The 18,564-nt window shown below is 44.4% G+C and overlaps 1 long non-coding RNA gene across 3 annotated transcripts in view; it reads right to left on the bottom strand.

Annotated features, from left to right (window-relative positions):
• LOC148127844 (uncharacterized) overlaps positions 1-18,564 on the bottom strand; it is a 40,636-nt gene that overhangs the window by 17,265 nt on the left and 4,807 nt on the right. Inside the window, exon 1 of one of the 3 annotated variants that reach the window (XR_015740388.1) lies at positions 7,030-8,091. The exons of the other annotated variants lie outside the window; for them this stretch is intronic. This is a non-coding gene — a long non-coding RNA (uncharacterized LOC148127844). Of the gene's footprint in view, positions 1-7,029; positions 8,092-18,564 lie in introns of those variants that run through there. 3 annotated transcript variants of the gene reach the window in all.

The raw sequence follows: 18,564 nt of genomic DNA on the forward strand, positions 1-18,564 counted from the left end.
TAGGGTAAAACACAAGTGGGGAGAGTGGGGAGGAAGCGCGGCTTAAAAGCACTTTCTGCTGAGTGCTGCGGCCAATCGGGTCGTTTTGAATCGCCCGCGATCGGCTCAGCCAATCGCGGTCGATTCCGAACGACCAATCAGTGCTGCGCACTCAGCCAATCCGGTGGCCGTGCGCTTTAGCCAATCCGGACTGCCGGATTTCGAGTATTCAAATGTCTGTACAGAACACCCCTCCCCTCTTGGTTTGGTCCTACGTGACGTAGTCCCGTAAGTAGGCGGGGCTCCGTATTTTCCGACTTGACTTGCGCTGGTCAGTTGTCTCCTGGCTGTCGGCCGGTTCGGGTGGGACTCCTGTCGCTCTCCGCCTCGTTGATGGAACCGCCTAGAAGGGTGAGTCAGGCCTCTCGCCGCGGCTCCCTCCTGGTCTCCCCGGGTTGGTCGAGCTGCTGGCTTCGCTGCTCCCGCTCGGCTTTTCCGGGCTGGTTGAGCTGGCTTGGCTGCTCCCGCTCGGGCTTCCGGGGTCGGTTGAGCTGGCTCGGCTGCTCCTTCCAGGTGAGGCTTCGAGTGGGTCGCTCTCCGGTTCTTCAGGTGGTGAGTACTGCTGGTTTCTTTTTGGGTGGGTTTGTTCTTTTTGTTCTTTGGGGGCTTCCCTCCCCTCTTGGTTGGTGTTTTGCCGGTTCCTTTCAGTGTCTGGTATTTGCGTGTCGGTTGTATTTCCCGCGGTGGTTCTTGCTCTCAATTGGTCGATGTGGCGTTTCCACGCTCGTCCGTCGGTAGTTTGAAGGCGGTGCAGTGTGGGCCTGTTGCTGGGTGATCGTTGCCGGTATCCAGAGGGGTCCCGGTAAGGTTTTTGCGTAGACCCTGTCTCCCGGTGCGAATGTTCTGCGTTTGCTGGTGGAGTCAGGGGTCTTTCCGGGTTGTATGTGGGGTGCAAACGGTCGAGCGGTGATCGCAATTTCCTCCCCATTAGTAGCTCCGCTGGGCTTTTGTTCGTCGTAGTGCTCGGGGTTATGTGCTGAATTAGTAGCATCCGGTTTATTTTGTCTTGTATGTCCCCGGTTTCGATCTTTTGGATGGTCTTTTTTGTGAATTGGACCATTTTCTCCGCCCTTCCGTTCGCCACCGGGTGCGCCGGTGCCGTTAATGCGTGTCGGATCCCTCGTTCTGCCAAGAATTTCTCGAAGGGTAGCGCGGTGAACTGAGGGCCGTTGTCTGACACGATGACATCGGGAAGGCCGTGGGTTGCGAAGAGCTTGCTGAGTTCTCTGATGACGGCGTCTGTGGTAGTTGTCTTCATGTTGCTTACCTCCAGCCAGTTGGAGTAAGCGTCTACGGTTACCAGGAAGGTGTGTCCTCTGGTTGGTCCCTTGAAATCTACGTGGATTCGGGACCATGGCCCCCGAGGGTTTCCCATTCCAGGATCGGGCGGCGGGGGTTTGGTCTTGATTCCTGGCACTGCTTGCAGGAGGCCACCCAGGCTTCGATCTCCTTGTCCATCCCTGGCCACCAGGCGTGACTTCTGGCCAGGGCTTTTGTCCTAACGATGCCGGGTGCCCTTCGTGCAGCATGCTCAGGACTTCTTTTGCAATTTTTCTGGGACTATGACTCTGTCCCCCCACAGTAGACAGCCTTTCTGCGTTGATAGCTCTGTTTGTCGGTTCCGGTAAGCTTTGAACTCGTTGTCCACGTCCTTCTCCGGCCACCCTTTTCCCACCCATCTTAGGACCTGCGCCAGACGTTTGTCTTTATTGGTTGCTAGGGCAATGTCTGACGCGGTCAGGGGTAGGTTGGGTAAGGTCTCGATGCTCAGGGTGGATGTGGTGGGTGCTGGGTCAGCGTCCAGGGTGGGCAATGGTGTGCGGCTGAGGGCATCCGCGTGCGGGATTGACTTACCGGGCGGTGGATTAGCCGGTAATTGTAGGCGGCGAGAAATTCGGACCACCTTGTCATCCTTGGGGAGAGGATGATTGGGGTGGCCGGTCTCCGCCAGTATTCCCAGCAGCGGTTTGTAGTCCGTGATTATGGAGAAAGTCCTGCCGTAAAGGTATTCGTGGAATTTCTTTACGGCTGCGACGATTGCTAGAGCCTCTTTGTCCAATTGGCTGTAGTTTCTTTCGGGTTTTGAAAGGGTCCTTGAGAAAAAGGCGATGGGTGCTTCTTTCCGGTCGGCGAGGGTGTGGCTGAGGACGGCTCCTACGCCGAAGGGTGATGCGTTGCACGTTACCGTGATGGGGAGTGTCTCGCTGTACTGGATGAGGACAGCGTCCGATGTGAGAAGGTCCTTGGTTTTGTTGAAAGCGTCCTCTTCTCGTCTCCCCCACGTCCAGGTGGCTGCCTTGTCGAGCAGCCTATGCAACGGTTCCGCCACGGTCGCCTTTTGGGGCAGGAAAACATTGTAGAAATTAATCAACCCCAGGAACGCTTGTAACTCAGTTTTGTTTCTGGGTTTCGGGGCTTCTTTGACAGCTTTTATTTTGCCCTCGGTGGGGTGGATTCCGTGCTGATCTAGTAGGTACCCCAGGAATTCGACCCGTGCCGTGCGCAGTTGGCATTTCTCCCTCTTAACTTTTAGTCCTGCACTTTGGAATCTTTGCAGTACTTCCCTTAGGCGGCCCTCCAATTGTTTCTGGTCGGCCGCGGCTACCAACACGTCGTCAAAATAGGGTACTACCCCTTTTATGCCCCGGAGGAGCCTCTCCATTAGGCTTTGAAATACCCCCGGGGCTACGCTGACTCCGAATTGGAGCCTCTTGCAGCGGAATGCCCCTCGGTGTGTGACTATAGTCTGCGCTTCTGCGGTTTCCTCGTCGACTGGCAGTTGCTGATAGGCTTGGGCCAGGTCGAGTTTGGCGAAAACCCTGCCCCCCCCCCCCAGTGAGTGTAGAAGGTGTTGCACTACTGGGACGGGGTAGGCGCTTTGTTGTAGCGCACGGTTCAGGGTGGCCTTATAGTCCCCGCAGATTCTCACCGACCCATTTGGCTTTATCGGGGTGACTATAGGGGTCTCCCATCGGGCATGGTCCGTTGGCTCGAGGACTCCCTGCTCGATGAGCTTATTTAATTGCTCATCGATTTTGGGGCGGAGGGCAAAAGGCACTCGCCGGGGTTTGAGGCGGATAGGGGCAATGGTGGGGTCAAGGCTGAACGATATTGGGGGCCCCCGGTACTTGCCTAGGTTTCCATCGAAGACCTCTTGGAACTCGCGCACGAGCTGCTCCTCCCAGTCCGCCTCGGCGACGTGGTTGGTGCCAGTCACTTCTAGTCCCAACGGCGCGAACCATTGAAGTCCCAGGAGGCTGGGGCGGTCTCGTTCGATGATGGTTAGGGGTAGTATTTCGGTGCGCCCTTTAAATGTGACCTTGAAGTGCCCGGTCCCTACCACGGGGATGCGATTCCCCTGGTAGTCTTTGAGGATGAGCTTCTGGCTCTCCAGCTCGTGCCGTTTCATGGAGGGTACTAGCCGCTTAATTTCCCGCCACGCGACCATGGATAGGTAAGATCCGGAGTCGACTTCCATTTTGCAGGGGCAGTCTTTGATGGCGACCTCCACGTGGACCTTCCGGCCATCCCAGTTGGAGGAATGGCCGATGACCGTCTGGTGCGTTTCCTCGCGCTGGCGGTTTTCGTTGAAACGGCGGCTCCTCGCTTCCCGGCTCCAACGGCTCTCGCTATCCCGGTCGCGGTTCCTTGGGGGGGTGTTGTCGCGTCTGGCATTGTCGCGTCTCCGTGGGCTGCCGTCTCGGTGGCGGGGGCTGTGGTTCCGTTTGAAACGGCAGACCTTGGCGATGTGGCCCCGCTTGTCGCAATGCCGGCATATTGCATCAAAGAACCGGCATTCCGACCGCGGGTGTTCGCCGCCGCAGCCGGCGCACTGGAACTTTGATTTTCAGTTCCGTTGCTCGCGCCGGTCGCGTCCCGTCTGCAGCCGGTGGATGTCCTCCTCGTCATCTTCTGAGTCGGAGGGGGATTCGAGATCGCCGTGATGTGTGGAGGTGGCTGCTCGATGGTCGAATCCAGACTGGTTCTCGGGGGTCGCGGTCGCTTCGGTCATGGCGGGTCGCTCCGCGGTGCCGGCTTGCCGCAATTGGGCCGCTGATTTCCGGGTCGCTTCTGCTGCGGTGGCTTCGGCAAGGGCGTCGGCGAGGGAGATGTCGCCCTTTGCCATGATCCGGCTCTGCAGGACGGGGTCCCGGAGGCCGAGGACGACGCGGTCCCGCAGGGCTTCGTCGAGATAGGTGAACCCGCACAGGCCCCCGAGGTCTCTGAGGTCGGCCACAAAGTTGCTGACGCTCTCCCCTTGCTTCTGATTGCGGCGGTAGAATTCGTGCCGGCGGATGAGGGTGGGCACGGCGGGTGCGTAGTGGCTCCTCAGCAGCGGTTCGAGATCAGCCCAGTCCATGGCCTTTACATCGAGCAGCTTGGCGAGGGCTTTTGCCATTTTAAACATTGAGGGCCCGCAGTGTGTGAGGAAAACGGCCCTTTTCCTCTGCCCGTTCGCGTCCTTGAGGTTGCTACTCTCCAGGAACATGAGGAATCGGTCTATGTATGATTCCCAATCCTCCGTAGCTTGGTTGAAGGGAGCGGATGGCACGTTGCCGCTGGCCATGCTGCCGGTTGCGGTTCCGTGGGCCATGTGCGGTGTGGGACTTGTTTTAATATCCCACCTTCGTCGCCAGTGTCGTATATCTCATACGAACAAAGGACGCGAGTCGGTGACTTGGTTCAGCTCATTTATTAGGGTAAAACACAAGTGGGGAGAGTGGGGAGGAAGCGCGGCTTAAAAGCACTTTCTGCTGAGTGCTGCGGCCAATCGGGTCGTTTTGAATCGCCCGCGATCGGCTCAGCCAATCGCGGTCGATTCCGAATGACCAATCAGTGCCACGCACTCAGCCAATCCGGTGGCCGTGCGCTTTAGCCAATCCGGGCTGCCGGATTTCGAGTATTCAAATGTCTGTACAGAACACTTGTGTTAATCTCTGCTTGTCTGGGTGTTGTCTGGCAAAAAAGAAATTCTGGTGTTTTGTTTTCCTTTTTAGCTTTTTTATTATCTGTCTGAATGGCATATAAATGTTTACCTCTAAGTGCATGTTGATGGCTGATTTGTCTGAGTGCCAAGCTTCTAGGAACTCCCTAACATATTTGGATTTATTTGAAACTATGGCTAAGTCTGTCCATGTGTTGTGAAATTAAGGTATTTTTATTGTGTTTTCTGACTACTAGTTGGTGTTCATGGATGCACTCTGCTACTCTTCTGCCCTTTGTCTTATATGGGGCTGGTTACAGACCTTACACTGTATATCGCTGTATATCAGGGGTGTCAAACTCAAGGGCCACAGGGCGAATCCAGGATGCTTAGATCTGGCCCCTGGGGCCAAGGTGGAAACAGTGAAGGACTGACCTGCGGTGCCTCTGCCAGTGAAAACAGAGCTCAGGAGACTGTGCACGGCCCTCCCAAGCTCCATTTTTGTCTGCTACAGTCTCCTGCAACCCTTTGTCAGCTCCGTTTTTGCTGGCAGAGCACTTGGGCCACCATAGGTGACCCTGACATGAGTGACGTCGAACTGGCCATGCCCACCCTGGCCATGCCCCCCTGCCCCCCAAAGACAAACACAAGCTTGATGCAGCTCTCTGTAAAATTGAGTTTGATACCGCTGCTGTATATTATGGATAACTCTTGCTTTTTCTCCTTGGGCTATTGGGTCTTTTGGTTTACTTAAAATGTTTCAGAAAGCTTTAGTTGGTTTATGTGCTAGGATGATGCCACGTCTTAGCAATAGTCTGTTAGTTGTTTCAGAGATATTTTTGATGTATGGCAGTGTTAACTTTTTCATAGCTGCCTAATGTTTTTATACAGCTCTTCTTATGGGAGTTTCGGTTGTTACTTTGATAGTGGAGCACTTTTTTTTAGTGTGGGTAGGTTTTCAATACATTTATGTTTCTAATTTGCTGCCGTTTTCTCTGCTGATAGGGATATCTAGGAAGGGCAGTGTGCTGCTATTTCTCCTTCCCAAAGGGAATTTTATTCCTCTGAAGATGGTATCGATTTCTTCATGTGTCTTCTTAATTGTTCTTTTTTTTATTATTTTGATAAAGGTGTGGTCTCAGCCTTATGACAAAGGTGTGGTTTAGATCCATACATAAGCCAGCAAACAATTCCAAGACAACTAGGAATTAATGCCAAGATTACCTAGACAAACAATCAGGCAGTAAATAGCAGCCTAATCAAATAACTACCAAGGAGAACACACACACACACACACATACACGCTGTGCACCAAAACTGCTAGGGCATGCCATGTGTATAAACAGAAAGCAAACGTCACACACTTCTAGAACTGAAGACGTTACATTATCAAGTAATGAAACATCTGCAAGCAAAAAAACCAAGCTCAGAGAACACCAAGGACTCCACAGTTCAGCCCTGAGCTGCACATATTCCTTTCTGTTAGTTCTGTGCACTGTCTCTGAAATAGATCAAGTGACAAAGGAAAAAAAAACCATTTTCTAGAGGAAATTGTTGTAGGCATTAAAAACATAATTGAACCTCCAAAAATTAGAAGCATCAGTGGGGTACTTAATATTCTCCAGAATAATAACTGAATTTAATATATAGAATATTATGGCACACAGAGGGATGCTATGTTTCTTTCAAGTTCTATGTTCGCTAGATAAACATTCACCGTGTCTCAATAGCTTAGTTGCTTGTATTACGTAAAACTATTTCTTTTACTGTACATTTGCTGTTCATACAGCATCAAGCCTAACCTCTTCTGGAGTAAAATACTAGGAAATGGATGAAATGCCTTTTCAACCTACAGTCATCTAATTCTTTGAATCTGCCCCTCCAAATACTAAGCTGCTCCTGCTTAGCTTTTACATAAAACAATTTCTTTTGGCAATACGTTTGCTCTTCATGCAGCATCAAGCCTAACCTTTTCTGGAATAAAATACAGAATATAAACTAATCCAAATCATTGTGCTACTGCAGTCATCCATACTGACTATTTAAATATAAGCAAAGGCACTAACCTGCAGTATGAAACCAAAAGGCTGCACACATATATGTTCCCTGGTTTATATTTTGCATCCTTTTCTTCATTCCTGGGGGGCTAGAGCAGAGGGGCCCATACCTTTGCCACTCCACTTATCTTTTGTTTATAAAATGGATCAACACCCTCTTCCATGGTTAACCTACTGCAACAAGCATCTACAAAGAAGTGGTAAGTTAAATTCAGCCAGGAAACACAATGACTAGTGTAGCAAAGTGAGAATTCTTTAATTGTTTCTATACCAAAAATATCATTTTATTTCCTTAATAAAATGGTGGTGGTTTTTTTTTACTCTTGTGAAAGAATCTTCTGGTTTTCTTTCTTGTTCTCTACAGCAGGGGTCCCCAACCACCGGTCCCTGGACCGGGACCGGTCCGTGGATCATTTTTTACCGGGCTGCAAAGCTTGGACGCCGCCATCTTGTTTCGATGGCGCTTCCGGGTTTTCGGTTGCTTCCAGGTTTTTGGTTGGAAAGTGCTTCTGGGTTTTCAGTTGGAAAGCGGTGTTTGGGTGCTCGTGCCTTAGTTTCGTCAAAGGCAGGGCGGCGGCTTCGAACGAAGAGCCGTCCCGATGGCGGTGGAGTCTCGTGTTACTCAGGTACCGGTCCATGGAAGAATGAATAATCGTGAAACCGGTCCCTGGTACAAAAAAGGTTGGGGGCTACTGCTCTACAGCACGTTTGAATTTCTGTAGAATCTTTACATGTAGAATTTTTGAACCTTATTACTATGAGATTTTGAATACACTGTGTTGCCCTGTTGGTTGCAAATCTCCCCAGTACAGGTAGTTCTCGACTTATGATCACAACTGAGCCCCAAATTTTCTGTTGCTAAATGAGATATTTATTAAATGAGCTTTGGCCCATCTTACGACCTTTCTTGCCACAGTTTTTAAGAGAACCACTACAGTTGCTGAGTTAGTAACCCAGTTGCTAAGTGAATCTGCCTTCCCCATTGACTTTACTTGTTGGAAGGTCGCAAAAGGTACTCACGTGACCTTGGGACACAGCAAGGGTCATAAATACGAGTCAGTTTCCAAGCATCTGAAGTTTTGATCGCATGAATCATGCGGTGGCCGCAAAGATTGTAAAAATGGTCATAAGTCACATTTTTCAGTGCTGTAATTTTGAACTGTCATTAAATGAACTGTTGTAAGTTGAGGACTACCTGGATTCTGTCATTTCATGGTTTCTGACCTGAAAAAAGCCAATGAGAGAAATCCCCTGGAGATTTAACTGACATACGGGAAACCAAAGTACCTGCAGATCACTGGAAAACAAATAAGCAAACTGGAATTTTCCTTCCCACCAAATAAATAAATAAGTAAAATCTTTTAAAATTTTGAAAATTGAGGGGCTTAAAGCATTAAATCTGAACAGGAATTTTAAAAGTGGGATACTTTTCCATTTCTGGTTCCATAATATTTTCAATGAGAACATAGCACATAGTGTCAATGTAAGATTCACAGAATCAGTTTGCTTTTGCAATGCAACTTCAAATGAGAGTCAGTAGGACTTGCAATACAGTATTAATTGTTTCCAGGCCTCAAAATTGGGGGGAAAAATGGTGCTATAATTTCCAACAAGTTTGGGTAGGGTATCTAGGAATGGCAAAAGTCTAATCTAGTTCTTGTAATCCCTAAAATTGATAGCAAGCCCAGATTAAAGTTAAATGCCTACCCATATATAACCTATAAGAAATTATAACAAATTAAAATACTTCTAGGGCTTTATAAAAATCCTCAACAGCCATGGCAGATAGAGTTGAAGCCCTATTTTTTCAATGCAGATTCTGAAACATGTATGATTGAATGATTATCCTACAAACTTCTATGTTTTAGTTTTCTATGCAGATTTAAGAGGATTGTTTATTTCCCTTGTCTACATCTAGGACATTCTGTTCATTTTGTTTTTGTTTTGTTTTAATAGTGAGGCTTTTATGGTCTTTTTTTTCTGCCATTGCTGCTGTAGGTCACAAATATTGAGGCCAAGTAGTTTTGGATCTGAATCTATTGTTTAAAATGAGTGTATTCCTGAATTTTTTTATTTTATGCTCTGTGAACAGGGATAGTAAATATATTTTTCTTTTGAAGCCCAAGGACAGGGCATATTAAGCCCTCTATAGCAATCAAGTCAAGACATTGTTACAGTACTCTTGACAGGAACCAGATTCTTAGTCTCTAGCAACCAGTAAATTACACGCTAGTGATAAGACATGTACTGAGTAGAAGATAAGGGATATTAAAGCTCAGGATGGAATTGAGAAGTTAACAGTTCATGCCTCAAGTTTCCCTACTCTGGTCTGTGGTCATACTGTAAAATATGGACTTCAATTCCCAGAATTCTCTGGCTTGGATTGTCACACATGAGAATGCTGGGAACTGATTCACACTATATAAGATATCCAACTTGAGAAATTTGAAAGGAGTTTCCTGTCACCCACAGTCCTAAATCTGATACCAATGCTGTCCTATTGGGCAGGATTACAGTTCCTGCAAAGGGCTATTAACATTGCAAAACTAATAACATGCAAAATAAATTCTGGGCACTAAAACTACCTGACAAAACCACTCTCCAAGGGTTCACTTGACATTCCCAGATTATAAATCTCTCCTATTAGGAAAACTATGCATCTAAAACAAGCAAACTCAATTTCTAAGGAAGTGGAGAAGAATAATCTTCAATATACCTAAGACTGTTTCCAGTCTGTTAACTTTTATCTAGCATATAAAAGAGAAGAAGGATAACTATTAACGGCCCCACTTTCTTTTTACAGGCTTTTCCTGAGAGAGACCCAAGATAAATTTTAATCAATATATTCATTTAGCTGCTGTACTGTCCTAAAGACACTTCAGCTGTAATACAGCCTCCCCAATATGGTAGCTAGCCAAGTGCTTCGCCATAAATCACTTAATCTACATCTGCAACTTAAATAAACAATGGAAGTAGCTAAGCACACCTGGAAGGCACAAGATGGGGGAAGCAGTTTATAATTCTATGGTATTAGGGATGATCTCTCCCTCCCAAAGTAGAAAATTTGATTTGATCTTAGAAGATTTGATATGAGAGCAACTTTCTTTGCAAAGTAACTATTAACAGTTCTCCCTCCCTCCCTCTTTCAGTTTTCCTGAATCTGGGGGTTTTGGAGATTATATATATATAATTAGTTTAATTATTTTTATAATTATTATATATATATAGTTTTGGAGATTATATATATATAAATTATATTATATATAATATTGATATATACATATATATATCAATTCTCTCCCACCAAAAGAACTTCAGTTTTATTGGAGATTCTACCATTCTACCAGCTTTCAATTGCAAGTCATGGGATCTAAACTCCAATTGAACCTGAGCGATTTTGTCTGCCAGAGAGCATGAATATACCTCACCACAGCCGTGGAGATAATTCTGTGGCCCAAACCTCCGCAGGTCACCCTAAACAGGGCTGGTGCGGAGTTATGACAGACAAAATCAAGATGGAGAACTAGGAATGTTGCCATGATGCAGGGGCAGATCTGGCTGTCGTTGATATTCAGTCAGATTCATTCTTTGTCTTTCTTCAATGGTGCTCCATAAATTGTTTCCAGCTCCTGGAGCTCTTCTGAAAATAATCAGAATCAGCATGCAGAAAGAAGCCACTTACAAACAATACAGTCCAGACCATGTATCACATGCCTATTCCTGGCTTAGCCAAAACCTTGGCCAATGTATTTGATAGTTCCTTGGGTAAAACTCCAAGCTCCCTTTGGAATCCAACAATTCTCAGATGAGAGATCTTATTTTGCTTCACTTCTGGTTGGTTGTTACTCAAACAATTCTGTCTGTCAAGCTCAATGATTCCTCTGTAGGAACAAAACAAATTCATTTGTTGCTTCAGGCCTATTATGTTTTTTTTTTAATTTAATGCATAGTATATTCAATAAACTCTGGATTAGAAAATATGCTTTTCCTTAACTGGTGCCATTTTCTCCTTGCCTGTCTAGTTCTTCCAAGACCAGTTTCAGTTCCTCAAACCTGACTTGAGTTGATCATGAAACCCAAAATCAACTTCAGTGAAAGTATTTAGAGCTAGAGAATGGAAAACTCTGATTTTTTCAGCAAAGAAACTACATTCAGTCATTAGGCAAGATGTTTCATAACCTTGAGAACTAATGGAATCCAGACTGAAAAGCTGCTTCCTGAACATTTTCTGTTTCCATTTTCGTAGTTTGCTTGTTCCAGGTGCAACATAATTGTGTAATCAAGACTTTAAATTGATCATGTAAAGCTGTGCTCTCTCCTTCATTGTATTGGGGAGTTGTGTAGCTAAACCTAAGATCAAAATTAGTTTTGGCAGAAGAGAAACTAATTTATTTTCAGTGGTACAAAAGAATCTTTGTCATTTTGACAGTGTCCTGGAACTGTCAAGTTTCTACTGTCTGAGTTAATGGATTATTTTTGAAATAGTAAGAGTGATCTTTGAAGATTTATGAACAGATTCTGATTTTTATTTTATGTATGTAGCCTGGGCCCTTTATAGGTTTCTGTATACAGTGTGAACATGCCATGCTGTACTTGAATTATAAGGAACAGGATGAATGGCACCAGTCTGCTCAGGAACATATTATAGGCATATATTATATATAGGAGAAAGAATGGAGTGGAATGGAAGTGGAGTAGAGTGGAATGGAATGGAGAAGAGTAGATTGGAATAGAATAGAGTGGAATAGAGTAGAGTAGATTGAAATAGAGTAGTTTGGAGTGGAGAAGAGTAGATTGGAGTAAAGTAAAGGAGAGCAGAGCAGAGCAGATTAGAACCAAGCAGAGTAGAACAGAACAGAACAGAATAGAAAAATAAGCTTAACATAGAAAATTCTCCCTACACCCTCATGCTCTGTAATGGAATGAAAAACCTGGTAGGAGAGCAAATAAAATAAAGTATCTTGAAATAAATAACAGTGCCCAGCTTTTCATGCTGTAATCTTTTGGTGCAGGTTCTGCTTGTTATTTGTTTCCCAAACTTAGGAGTAGACGGCAATTTTTTGGGGAGCTCAGGGGAACTTAATGGACAATTGAGGCAGCTGAGCAAAAGAATATGAAGAAAGAGATAGAAAGATATAAAAATATGAGAACCAAGTCACACTTTCATCAAGCCTTGTTCACACCAAGAAGCTATTTCTAAATGCCCCTATCTACTTTTTTGCTTAAGCAGAAAAAACACTGCTGAGATTTAGTATCTTTGCCATCTCATTTCAGCAGAGGAATTTTGGAATGCTCGTTGGAGAACACAAAACCTTACAGGCCTTAGTTGCATCAGTTAGATAAATCAGGCTCAGTATCAGTGAAGCAGATATGCATATTATGTGTTACCATACTTCCGATAGGACCACCCTGGAACTGGACAAGGAAAACAAGGTTCTTATCAGGGGTAGGATTCTACCAGTTTGCACCTATTCGCTAGAACTGGTTGTTAACATTCTAAGCAGTTCAGAGAACCGGTTGTTAGAAGGAATTACTGGCCTAATCCTGTAAGGAAGGCAGGAAGGAAACATTCTGGTGTTGCTTACAGAGACTGTCTCTTCGTTAACCCTTATTACATTCTTGGCAGGACTAGATTTCCTGTCTCAGGAACGTCTCTGGAGTTTTTTTCCCCCTCCTTTGCTGGTACTTTGCTTGTGTGGAGTGACCATTCAAAGTTACAATGGCACTGAAAAAGGTGACTTATGACCATTTTTCACACTTACGACTGTTGCAGCATCCCCACAGTCATGGGAGGCCAGGCCAGGAGATTCGTGCCTCAATGTGAGTGATATTGAGTTGGCCATGCCCAGCCAGTCACATGACCACCAAGCCATGGCCACCAACAAAGCCACACCCACAGAACCGGTTGTTAAAAAATTTGAATCCCACCCCTGGTTTTTATTACTCATCTCTATTGTTTGCAGACTTCAAGAGAAGTTGGGACATGACTATAAGCCTCATTAGATGACCTTTTAGGGACTACCCAACCCCAAAACCAAAGTGCCCTTGTAGTCTTATAGCCTTGCTTCAGATCCACCAGAATTACAAAAGGTACAAAGCTGATAGTGCTTTGAAAGTTCAGAGTGAGTAGTATTGTAAAGTGGGTAGGACCTTGGGAGACATATGGAAGAGCCACAGACTGCCCAATGGTCAAATGGCAGTTGAGTCTGCAGAAGGAACGTGGGTGTTTTTGTGAGACTAGGCTGAGGTTGCCATACTGTACCTAAAGTATGGCATGACAGAAAGCAGGAATCTTGTCTGAAATGTCCCTTAAAGAAAGTAGTTAAGAAAGAACCATATCATTAAGGAAACAGAAAAAAAAGTGTCACCTGAACCAGACAAAAGAAATTAGGTTGAGCACATGAAAGGTCCCCTCTCCAAGTCCCATCAACAGCTTTTAGATCTGAGAATCAACAAAGCAAGGATTTTGAGGGGTCCTGAAACTTGCTCATTCTTTGGGTCATCTTTGGATCCAGACTTGGTGGCTTCTATCTACCGGTGCCTCAACCAGTAACGTTTTGCTGGTATTTTAAATTCACTGTGTCTTCTGAAGAACCAGTTGTGCCTCAGTGTTCGGTTGAATGCGCTTTGAGAGTAGCTGTTTTCCAGGTCTGTGAGTGTGCTAATTAGTGACCATAAGCCATTGCAAGCTTGTCAGAAGGGATCCTCCCTAGTTTCTTGGACTGTATCTGCAAGGAGGGGAGTATTTTCAGACTTGCAAGATTGATGTCAGACTTGCAAGATAGACCAGGCAAGGAACATAAATAGAAGAGTGGCCCTTGATACTTCTGAGCTTAGTAGTTTTTGTGCAAACGTTTCATTACCAAACTAGGTAACATCATCAATGCATTAGCTACTTAGCTACTAGTTTGCTAACGAAATGTCTGCAAGAAAACCACCAAGCTCAAGAGAGCACCAAGGACCCCGCAGTTCAACCCTGAGTTACAAATATTCTCTTCTATTAATATGTAGAAGGAATCGCTCTAACTTTATTGTAAGGTTACATTAACCAAATCTTACAAGTTTGAAAGTACTGCAGGCTCTTCAACCTGTCCCAAGGTTATTCCTACATACCGTTAAAGGTATAACCTATCTAGCAATGTAGAATTTGTGAATGGTTTCCCTGGATAAAGAGACCAAAGAGTGGAATGGGGAGTAATAGCAATATAAAACTGCTCAGTTGAAAATCTTAGCTGTTTCTGAATTAATCTGTCTTCTGATGTGTTCTAGTTCTTGTAACCTGAACTCTCTTAGCCTTGACCCACAGATCTATTCCTCGTTAGACAAGATTCACATTGGTAGGGATGGCTGGGAAATGTAGGAAGCTCTAGCTGAATGCAGCCAAAGTGTATCACATAGGCACTTGAGCTTACATTCTGGATGCAGAACCAACCCTGTGCTTGAAGGCTATCTGTGCGCATAGCAGAAGAGCAACGTGGAAACATTATTTTTCTACTGTATTCAATTTTATTCGACCATGTTTAAACTTCTACCTTCCCACAGACAATATTACTGGAATTTTGTTTCCGGTTTCTTTTTTCATTAAAAGAATGGAAAAGGTTATAAATATGACCTGCCTAGAGTGAGAGTAAGGAGGAGGACTTCAAATGACACACCACAAACAATATGCTTACTATTGTAGTTAAGGCTGTAATCCTCAAATGAAGTGTTGTTCAAATAGGCTTTGTGAGAGAAACAATTTGTATAAATAATTGGAGGGTAACAACCTGCATTATTATATTATAGGATATGTTCAGATGAGCTGCTTTCTTTCTGTACCTCCAGAAAGGACAAGGGTGATAATTTAACCTGAAATCATCTAGAGAAAGGATTTGCTTCCATTCCACGTCACTGGTTTTTATCCTGGCTCATATTCCTAACCAACACTTTCATCCTGGCTCATATTTGTAACCAACACAGGGCAGTGTATAATTATGATACTGCCTGCAACGCCCCCCCCCCCCAAAAAAAAAGAATTGGATAATTTATTTGTTGGAATCCCAAACAGAATGTCGGAGAACTGCGGCTGATTCTGCAGCATTACAACTTCCAGCTTTTCTGGACTTCCTGACGTGGTCTGTAGATCTTGTTGCTGTAGGCCAGCATCATTTGGGTAGCCTTGAATTCACCCTTACTCAGGGGTGGGATTCTACCAGTTCGCACCTATTCGCTAGAACCGGCTGTTAACATTCTAAGCAATTCAGAGAACCGGTTGTTAGAATAAGTTATTGGTCTAATCCTGTAAGGAAGGCAGGAAGGAAACATTCTGGGGTTGCTTACAGAAACTGCCTCTCCATTAACCCTTATTACATTCTTGGCAGGACTAGACTACCTGTCTCAGGAACGTCTCTGGAGTTTTTTTCCCCTCCTTTGCTGGTACTTTGCTTGTGTGGAGTGACCATTCAAAGTTAAAGTGGCACTGAAAAAAGTGACTTATGACCATTTTTCACACTTACGACTGTTGCAGCACCCCCAGAGTCATGAGAGGCCAGGCAAGGAGATTCGTGCCTCGATTTGAGTGATATGAGTTGGCCACACCCAGCCAATAACATGACCACCGAGCGACGTCCACTCAGTCACATGACCACCAAGCCACGCCCATCACCTAAGCCATGCCCACCGAACCAGTTGTTAAAAAATTTGAATCCCACCCCTGCCCTTACTTCTGAGAAAAAGCAAAAGGATATTGTGGGCACTATTAGACCTCTTTTTAAGGACTGCATCTGTAGGAAGTAAGCTTTCTTCTGGGAGGACAGCCTTCCCCACCCTAGCTCTGCCTCATAAACCCACTTCACAGATGAAAAATAAAGATTTCACACAAAGAGAAAGATTTATTTCATTACCCTACTCGCTATGTCTGCACACATCTGTACTGTAGGAGCTTTAACATAGTGTTCCTATGTGAGCTGATTGGCAGAGGAATAGGTAGAAGATATTGCGGGTCAGTCGTGAACTGTGTAATAAGCTGCCCCAGCAAAAATCCATTTTGAAGGCTGGCATGCAAATTTAATTAAAAAAAAAAAAAAGCTTTGGTGACCAGATTTTCAGGAATAGAACCTGAGAGGAAGAACAGAGAAATCTATATTTTATGTGTAAGCTTCAATCTCAAACTGAATTAACAGGAAATTATTTTTGCAGAAGGATTGAATGGTCATCTTTAATTTAGTTTTTAGCGGGTTTTTTCTATTTTGTGTTGTCAGACAGGTGTTCGTCTATATGATCTCCAACCTTCCAATCTTTTGACTCTGTGTTCCTCCTCCTTTGCTTCATCTGACAGTTTTCAAGTTACGTACTCTTTATTGCTGCTCTGACCAGAATTGGGTCTAAATGGGATTTTTCTACTCTCGATGGCTAGTAATTATTAGTAGGACTTAAGTTCCTATTTATTCAGCCATGACATTAATTATGGCAATAAGAGCTGTGGTGGTGCAGTGGGTTAGAATACAATATTGCTAGCTAATTCTGTCGACTGCCTGCTGCCAGCAGTTTGATTCTTACCGGCTCAAGTTGACTAAGCTCTCCATCCTTCCAAGGTCAGTAAAATGAGGATCCAGATTGTTGGGGTCAATATGCCGACACTGTAAAGCATTGTGAAGCAGTATATATGTCTAAGTGCTATTGCTATTTCTGTAATTATAAAACGGATCTTGTGAGGTATGTCTTTATAGACTTGAACTGTTTGTTTCCAATTCTTTGAGGGAATTTGACCTTCTTAATCTGATAATTTCCTCATTCTATACAGATAGTATATTTATTTGCCTCCATGTGCTGCCTAGGGCTGTGTGTGTGTGTGTGTGTGTGTGTGTGTGTGTGTGTGTATTCTGTTCACTCTTCTTTCAACCAAGTCCTGATTTCAGTGGGGCTTGCTGTAAGGTAAGAAGATGTAAAATTGAATGTCCAGATTCATAAACTATACTAACCAATATTGTGGTTTTAGTTATGTCTTAACTTGGTTTGTGCTTACTATATCCTGCAGAACCAAGCAACTGAAATATGGCCAAACCATTGTTAAATAAAGCATAGTGTAGTTCAAACCACAGGCAATTCTACATTTACTTAACTTTGAATAAATTACATTCAGTTATGATTTGGGAGTATACATATATACAGAATTACACTAAACAATACTGGAAATATAGCACAATCCTTATTCAAAAGTGGGTCAATTTAGAGGTGGTATTCAGCAGGTTTTGGAGAACTGGTAGCGGAAATTTTGAGTAGTTCGGAGAATCAGCAAATATCACTTCCGACTCGAGATTTTATAGTATTCTTCCCCTGCCACGCTTACCAAGCCGTGCCCACAGAACCGGTAGTAAAAAAAAAAATTGAATCCCACTACTAGGTCAATTCCATGGATGTGTATGCTGGGAAGGAAGAGGGCATGGAATTCGAGATACCCTTCTGCTTGCACACTGAGACCTAGCCAAGGGATTTTAATTGCATGGCATATGGTAACCATTTGAGAGAACCTTTCTAAAATACTATTATTTGCTGCTCTACTAAAATGTCCATTGCACTGCCAATAGTGCATCTGCCTACAGAGATATCAGCTGTTTTGAAGGCTTGAACAAAACATACTCAAAAAAGGAGGCAGCACCATGATCATCTGGTATTTTATGAAAGAGAAGCCTAATGCTGCACTGGCCATTAATAGGGTTATACCAGATGTGAAATGCAAATTCCAGGTGACAAATTCCAGGTGACAGCCAATAATTGATATTTTCTAGTGAACATCCAGATTTTGCAGAGAGGCAATAATTCTATTCCTTAACTCACTGCAGCATACTTGTTCTGTTTATTATTTTCTATGAACAAGATTATCTTCAGTTTCTTTTCCTTTTTTACTGTTTCCACCAAAGGCAGAAGAGATCATATCTGCGCCTTTCGAATGACTTTCTAAGGTGTTGTACTGAAAGCGAATGGCTAGGGGGATATCACCAAAGATTTATGTTGGAGGAGGGATCTTGTCAACAATATTTTTAAATTTATTTATTTCTACCCTGCCTTTATTATTTTTATGAATAACCTAAGGTGGTGAACATATCCCACACACCTTCCTTTTCCTATTTTGCTCACAACAGTAATCCTGCGAGGTGGAGTGGGCTGAGAGAAAGCGACTGGCCCAAAGTCACCCAGATGGCTTTCATGAGTAATTCAGGATTTGAACTCATCGTCTTCTGCTTTCTAGCCTGGTGCCTTAACCACGAGACCAAACCAGACCAACACTCTAAAGCAAGGCTCTTCAAACTTGGCAGTTTTAAGATTTGTGGACTTCAACTCCCAGAATTCCTGAGCTAACATGACTGGAGGAGAAATTCTGGGAGTTGAAGTCCACAAGTCTTAAAGCTGTCAAGTTTGAAGACCCCTGAACTAATTAGAACTTTCCTGCAGTGATTATGAAGTTAAAATACTCTGCTAAGAAGTTTAGAGGGATGTTGAACATAAGTATAATGAGTGAGGGCACGCACACACACAGTGTACAGGTAATTTTCAACATACCACCAT

Source organism: Pseudonaja textilis, chromosome 1 (assembly GCF_049901715.1).
Source record: "Pseudonaja textilis isolate UNSWEBS1 chromosome 1, rPseTex1.2, whole genome shotgun sequence".
Lineage (NCBI taxonomy): Eukaryota > Metazoa > Chordata > Lepidosauria > Squamata > Elapidae > Pseudonaja > Pseudonaja textilis.